Source organism: Electrona antarctica, assembly GCF_951216825.1.
Source record: "Electrona antarctica genome assembly, chromosome: 14".
NCBI classification, from domain to species: Eukaryota; Metazoa; Chordata; class Actinopteri; order Myctophiformes; family Myctophidae; genus Electrona; species Electrona antarctica.
In genome coordinates this window covers 26458869-26466255 of record NC_136795.1, presented here as the reverse complement: position 1 = coordinate 26466255, position 7387 = coordinate 26458869, and positions in this window count along the sequence as shown.

The window sequence follows — 7387 nt, the reverse complement described above, 5'->3', positions numbered from 1 at the left end:
AACTAATTTGCATAATAATTATATAAAAAGCAACTAATATTGTGTATTATGTAGATGTGACATAATATGCAAATACAATATCTGAACTCTGAAGTAACCCTGTATCTGTTGCCCTGACGTTAACTACCACTGAAACTCTCCAATCCGTAAACAAAGCAAATGTTTTTTTTTAAATGAGCTGCAAAATGACAGGTTGTTGTGTGTGATTGTACCATAAAATACTTTTTTACAGACATCTCACAATGACCACCAGTATAGTCAAAAAACTATTTTGAATACTTACATTTTATCAGCTTAAGAACATCAAGAACTTAGTCTAACATTGCTGAAAATAGACATATTATATGTGCATGCCTTGCCTTCAAACAGGTTACTGTCTGTGATAAGCCAGTTACTGTGCGTCACGCAGCTTCCACTGGTACTGCATAATGTATTATTATCTGAAGTTAGTGTTGCATCACTTCATAGGCTTAGTTATACATCACATAATACCGTCCAAGTAAATATTATCGAGCGTGGTGTTTATTGAGGTCTTTGCAATTCAACCGTGAAACCAGGGTTTGATCATTTGCCCGGAGCGGCCTTCTGGCTCGTCCACAGTCTACCCAGTCAGTCTCTGGCTCAAAGGGTGAGCGTCAGCATCTTTCATTTGTCTTAAAGTGGTTGAATTTGCTGAGCAGTCAATCCATGTTCATTTCCAACCCCGAGTAGAATGAGGTCAATTATCATGCCACATTACTCTGCTTGATGATAACCATTCAGTAGAGAGAGGGATACCTCATTAATACCAGTGGTGGAAGAAGTACTCAAGATATTTTTGAGTGGTGCAACCACTCCTATAGACAGCTATGTGTGTCCCTGCCTGGGTCCCTGGCTGGCTGCCTGGGTCCCTGGCTGGCTGCCTGGGTCCCTGGCTGGCTGCCTGTGTCCCTGGCTGGCTGCCTGGGTCCCTGGCTGGCTGCCTGGGTCCCTGGCTGGCTGCCTGGGTCCCTGGCTGGCTGCCTGGGTCCCTGGCTGGCTGCCTGGGTCCCTGGCTGGCTGCCTGGGTCCGTCCGTCTGAGCCTGAAAATTGCTTTTGGTTGGTTTTCACCACCCAGAGTCACTGTTGTGCAGCTTAACACACACATATTAACTGTATATATGATGATTTTGGGTGTGACAGTACAGTACAGTACAGTACAGTACAGTACAGTACAGTACAGTACAGTACAGTACAGTACAGTACAGTACAGTACAGTACAGTACAGTACAGTACAGGGACTCCCCGGGCGGCTCCCCGGAACCGGGCAGGCCCCCTGGGCGTGTTCCTGGGGGTCTGGATGTTCCTGTGACCCCCACACGGTAACTGTCATTTCTGGACCATTTCAGGGTATAATAGGCCAATGTGAAAAGGGTGCCATTTGCTCTTATGCCTTTGATGGCAATTGGATGATTTGAGGCATTTTGTTCCAAAAATGTGTTTTGCAAAAATCCACCTGTTGGTGGCACTATAACAGGCCAATGTGAAAAGGGTGGGATATATTCCTCAGCCTAGTAGGAAAGTGTGTGAAAGATTTCACGTAAATTGCACGCTGCGTTCATGATTTGAGGGTTTTTGTTCAAAACGGGCCAGTCCTGCAAACTTCCGACAGATCCGTCTTGAGCACATGACTATAGAGATAGTGTGTAACGATTTGTGGGATTTTTGGACAAAATCTGGATGAGTAATAGCAAAAAAATTAGTTTTACAAAAGTCGGCCTCCTGGTGGCGCTATAACAGGCCGTTCTGGAAAAATTGAGGCAGAGGTTCATCGTTGGCATCCAGGGAGTGTGTGTGCAAAATTTGGCATGGATCGGGCCAACAGTGCAGAAGATTAGCTGGTAACGGACGGACGGACACACACACACGGCCTGGTGGAGACAATAAATGTTTTCAAATAGCAGATCTTCTGTTTTCTGAAAACCTTGCAAGTACTTTGGTAATTAAAAAAAAGGAAAACAATGTTACAGAAGGGGGTTCCCGGAACTTCCCGCCCATAATGGGTTAAGTGTGTTATGTTGTGCTCATGTGTTCATGTTTTCATTTATTGTCCATGTCCTTTTCTATTTTTATAAAAAATATTGAAACACAAATTAGCAGATCTACAAGCTCACATGTTGCGACGTGAGCTTGTAGCTTATTGTAATATTTGACCAGAAGTATCAATTTTTTGACTCATGTAGCCTATTGGAGTTCAGTTGAGTAAGCTACTTTATCCACTACTGGCTAATACCTGTTTTATATTTAATTGTGCACCGGTGGTCACATAATACCGATCTATACTTGGTCCCCTGTATGGATCTATACTTGTAGATCTGTTATTTTTCCACTGAATGTTCACCCCAGAATATGTTCATGTAGATTAGAATTAAATATGTAATACCACTTTGCTCCACCTGATGCCGCTATTTGACATGGCAAAACTTGTTATTTCAGTCAAGCCTTCACTGCTTTCAGACAACTTACATGCATGGCTCTGCAGGGGTCTAGCTGTCTGTAGCTCCTCATTGGAGCCACAGCAGCACAGCGTGTCCCTGGTGGATTCTGAGATCCACATGGTCTTATTTTCATTTTAAATCCAATGTGCATTAATTACCGTTTGGCATAAACACAGCTGTCACGTTGTCTGTACAGTATTATTAATAAAGGTAGGTCTACTGGGTATGTTTTTTCTCTTTTACATGTCACAAGAGATAAACAAGAGACAAATTCAGCCTTCGTCAGTGCATAGCCAAAACGTTTGTCTCTTGTGTCTCTATGTAAATATATACAATAAAAGAGACAAAACGTACTCTTGCCACTGTGTGCGCGTAGGCCTACCTTAATGATATTGATCGAAGAGGATAGCACACCAGAGAAGTTAGAGCGCAGCAGTAACAAGAAAAAGCTCATATATTCAGATGCATAACACCAGACATAAGTGATGACAATATTGGTCAGCAATGTTTGCGAGGTGGTTAATTTCACACCAAGCCACACAAAGCCTTTCATTGTAGCTCAGCAACAATTTCCTTCCACTCATAAAGAGTAGACATGTCAACACATCTATAACCAACCAAATCAAGTAGCCTGTAATAAAATTATTTTGTTCTCCTTTCTTTAAAAATACACTGGTGGAGTAGGTACAGAAGGTCCTTTGTTTGCTGAGAGTAGTGATTTCCTCTATATGCTTATAGACATTACTCTCCCATGTCATGGAAAGGAAGCATCATTTTGCACTCATTGTGACAACATTTAGCATGGCACAGCTGCAGGACAATGATACAGTATATTTTTGTCAAAGTAGTGTGTCATTCTAAGTTAATTTCAATGTCACTTCTGAAATCCCCATGTTATTTTAAACCACTTGATGTAGACACTTAAACTATGGTTGAGCAAAGTCCCCCAGGGCTCTATGCTTTACCTGAAAATAGCTTTACCTGAAAATAGCCGATCGACTAATAGCGGATCGGCTATTTTCAGCAAAAGCTTTCCCCACAATACGGATGCTGGGGTTTAAGTGGATTAAGTGTTACTTTCTCCTCTTCTCCACTTCTTGTCATGAAGACACCAGTGTATCTTTCTTGTCATGTAGATTGTAGACACCACTGGGCAGTATTATGCGTGTCTTAAGTACCAGGTCTTATTACTTAACTTAAGACCTGGAGGTGTGATCAATGCCATTTGGCTATTCTGAGTGGCCAAACAGCATTGACCACGCCTCCAGGTCTTAAGTTAAGTCATAAGACCTGGTACTTAAGACACGCATAATACTGCCCCACTGTCTTTTGTTGAAATTCTGAATTCTCAACTCCCCAACCAATCCAGTAACAATTTCATTGGTGCGGGGCTGAGCATGCAGGATCCGATTGTAAATACCAGCATTTATTATCGTGATTTATTAATTGATGTGATGGCCTTCCTGCCCTGGCATTTGGCCTTTGTGCCCTAAAAAATGGACAACACATAAGGCCAAGTGGCCTTTCCCGTAAAATGACAAAATTCAAGGCCTGCATGAGAGAAAAACGTATTTTTCATTTGTTCCTTCAGACAATATAGCAGCATAGGTAATGAGGGAAAAATAAGAAAAATAGAAAAACACGACCAAACAAAAAAAAGTTCATAGTTTCATAAGGGTAAGATAATTGAAAAAATATATCAGCATATGTACACTGTACGTACGTGTATGTATACGTATCTCTGCCCTGATAACTGAACAAAACTCACACATTGTACCTAACCTGGAGTCCTTGACTGTACAATGATCTGAACATAATGCTGCAGACGCCACAACAAATATCTTGCGATTATCCTACTTCATAAAATAAAAATCACACCCGTGTGAACTGAGTGGTGTAAGGTCTGTCTGACGTAATGAAATCATGTCTGACGTAATGAAATCACACCCGGATGTGATTCACAACTGGCTTTTTTGTGCAGAAAAAATGAGCATGGTTGCTACGGTCATCCAGTTCACCCGGGTGTGATTTAATTACGTCAGAAATTATTTTGAACATAGCAACCATGCTCATTTTTTTCTGCACACAAAAGCCAGTTGTAGGAGTGGTTTACACCACTCAAAAATAGCTTGGTTGAAGTGGGGAATGCAGATGAAAAGGAGAGCCTTTTCCCTTTAGCCTCCCAGTCCTATACTCTTTCCACTAATACAATAACCTGCTAAAGGAATCAAAGGAAATATGAGGGGATGAAGGGCAGACGGAAAAGACAGGAATCCAATAAAACCTTTTTTATGGTTTTTCAAAATGAAAGTGCAGCCAGGAAACAAGCTGCAATGGTCATTAAGTGTGAAGAAACACCTGAAGGGGTGACATTTCTCTTTTTATTTTACGGTTTGGGCCCATCTGCCTGACTGTCTGTACCCTGATAATCCATCCACAGGAAAATAAGTGCCCCGGAGAACCTGTCAGGAAACGGGCCCTGTAAAGGCCCCAGGCTGCGTAAAGCACTGTCTCTAATTAGGGCCTGCTCAGCAAAATGGTGGGCACAGCATGAAGCTTTTAGCCTGTTTACAGCCCTGCCAACAACAGCAGCGCCATGTGCTTCATGAGCTTAAAAGGCCTGCCGCTGTGCCAGCAACCACCAACAGTCAATTGTTGGTTTAGACTAGAGACTTTCACGTGACGTGGCAAGAAAGAAAAACCGAATCATGTGGATCTCCGACTTCATGGAGAGTGAGCCTGTGACGTCAGCTGTCTATGATGTATCAGTATTTACCGTATGACTCCAAATTTAGGCAAGGTTTTCAGCCAATCTGAGCCCCAATCATTTGCATTGTAAAATGTAATAAAGTTAAATATTTCAGAAAAAATAAAACATCATGTGGGGAAACAAATGAGGTACTAATTCAGCCTAGTGGCAGGCAGCTTGCATAGATAGTGCATACGAGGTTTGATGCTGTTTGTTCAAGCAGTTTGCGAGATTAGCTCCAGACAATCACACAGACACAGACACATGCACACACACACACACACACACACACACACACACACACACACACACACACACTTTGCTCTTATAAATGGAAATGGTCTGCATTCAGTGCATTTCTCCAAAGCACTTTATACTACAATGTACTTCACATTCACGTATAGACGACTAGCCTCCTAAAAAGCTACATCATGTAAAACATGATGTACAAACAAAATAATCCTGTGAATACCATTCTGGACTGAGAAACCAGTTTTAAAAATGTCAATGTTTTATTTTTATCTATAACATTTCTGTAATGAATCTGTCAGGTGCGTCATCTCATAAAAGACCTACCCAAGGGTGCTCATATTTTGTAAGTTTGCTAGTGTAGGTTTGAGGTCACATGAGTTTCAACCTTCGGGGGGATGTGGTTGAGAACTGTGGGTTGGGTTAAATATATCAGCTTTAAAAAGACTGATGTCAAACAGGCCTAAGTGCAGTACAACTGTGAGCTGTATAGAGATTGCTTCTACATCCTGCATGATTCTGTTTGAAACAGAGTTTCAACATCGCTCGCCCCTGTGACCTGTCTGTCTGTGAACAAACCACATCAAGAAGTCATTATGTGTGTAGAGTATAATATCATACTATCACATCTTTTTTTTTTTTTTTTACTTTTTTATTTCAGTTTAGGCAACTTCACAGAATTAAAAGCATACATTTTTCTTACAACTGCTTTTTTTCTTTTTTTACACAACCTCAGCTGTTTCATACCTTCACAAAATATATATATATATTATACACTCATACACACAAACAACTTCACATACATTTACAAGTATTCACAATAAAACAAGGAAATAAAATACAAGTATTCACCATAAAACAAGGAAATAAGTAGCGAGACAAAAACAACAGAGCGTCGACCACAATGGGAAGTGAACAAAACTGAGAACAGACATGACTGGAGACAGAGGAAAGAGTATGAGCACATCAGAAGGTCTGGGGAGAAGTGTATTCAGTGAGTCGTTACTCGAGATTCCGAAACCTGCTACCTCATTAGTAGAGGCAGTACAGGACTCCATCTTTTACTAAATATGTTTGGTTGAAGCCTCAGGGCATAAGTAATTTGTTCCATCTGGTAAATGTCCCATACCTTTTCCACCCACATACTGTATGTTGGCGGGGCTGGTTTTAGCCATTTAATTGTAATGCATTTGATGGCCGCTGTAAGCAGCACATGCAATAAATATATTTTGGCTCTACCCTCCAGACCTTCCGGCAACATTCCTAACAACATTACTATGGGATCCTCTGGAATGTTTTACTATCACATCTTTGAGGGCAATTTATGTGTTTAATTGGCGTACGGGGAGTAAAGGAAATTATCATAGTTTACATACTTTTCTTTTTTTTTATAATATTTATTTTATTTGGAAAAAGCAGTACAATAGCAGCATTTCTATGCATACATAGATCTTTTTTTTCACCCCTCTTCCCTCCCTCCCCCCTCCAAGTGAATCCATCTCCAGTGTCTCTGTAACATCCTTGCTTTCTTCAGGACTGCATATGGCATCAGGTCAACACTTAACAGGGGCAAAGGGCAATATCGCTTCAGAGTGTACATTTCAGAAGGAGAAAAAGAGGAAAGAGTGGGCAGACAAAAGAAAAAGACAAAGACAAAAAAACAACAACAACCAAGAAACGAAAGTATTTACAATATTGCTGAGGGGGACAAAAACAAAACAGCTTTGGATTTCGACCATGAGAAGAGGAAGGGTGTCTGAAACATTTTCTACAAAGATCATAAAGCAGGCTATTAGGACCAGTGAGATCACACAAAGTCAGCTCTCAGAGGGGCAATGTGTACTATCCAGTTGTTCCAAATTTAGTTTACATACTTTTCATGATTAAAAGCAATAAATGTTATTACTTGCACCACTGATTAAAATAAGTGAA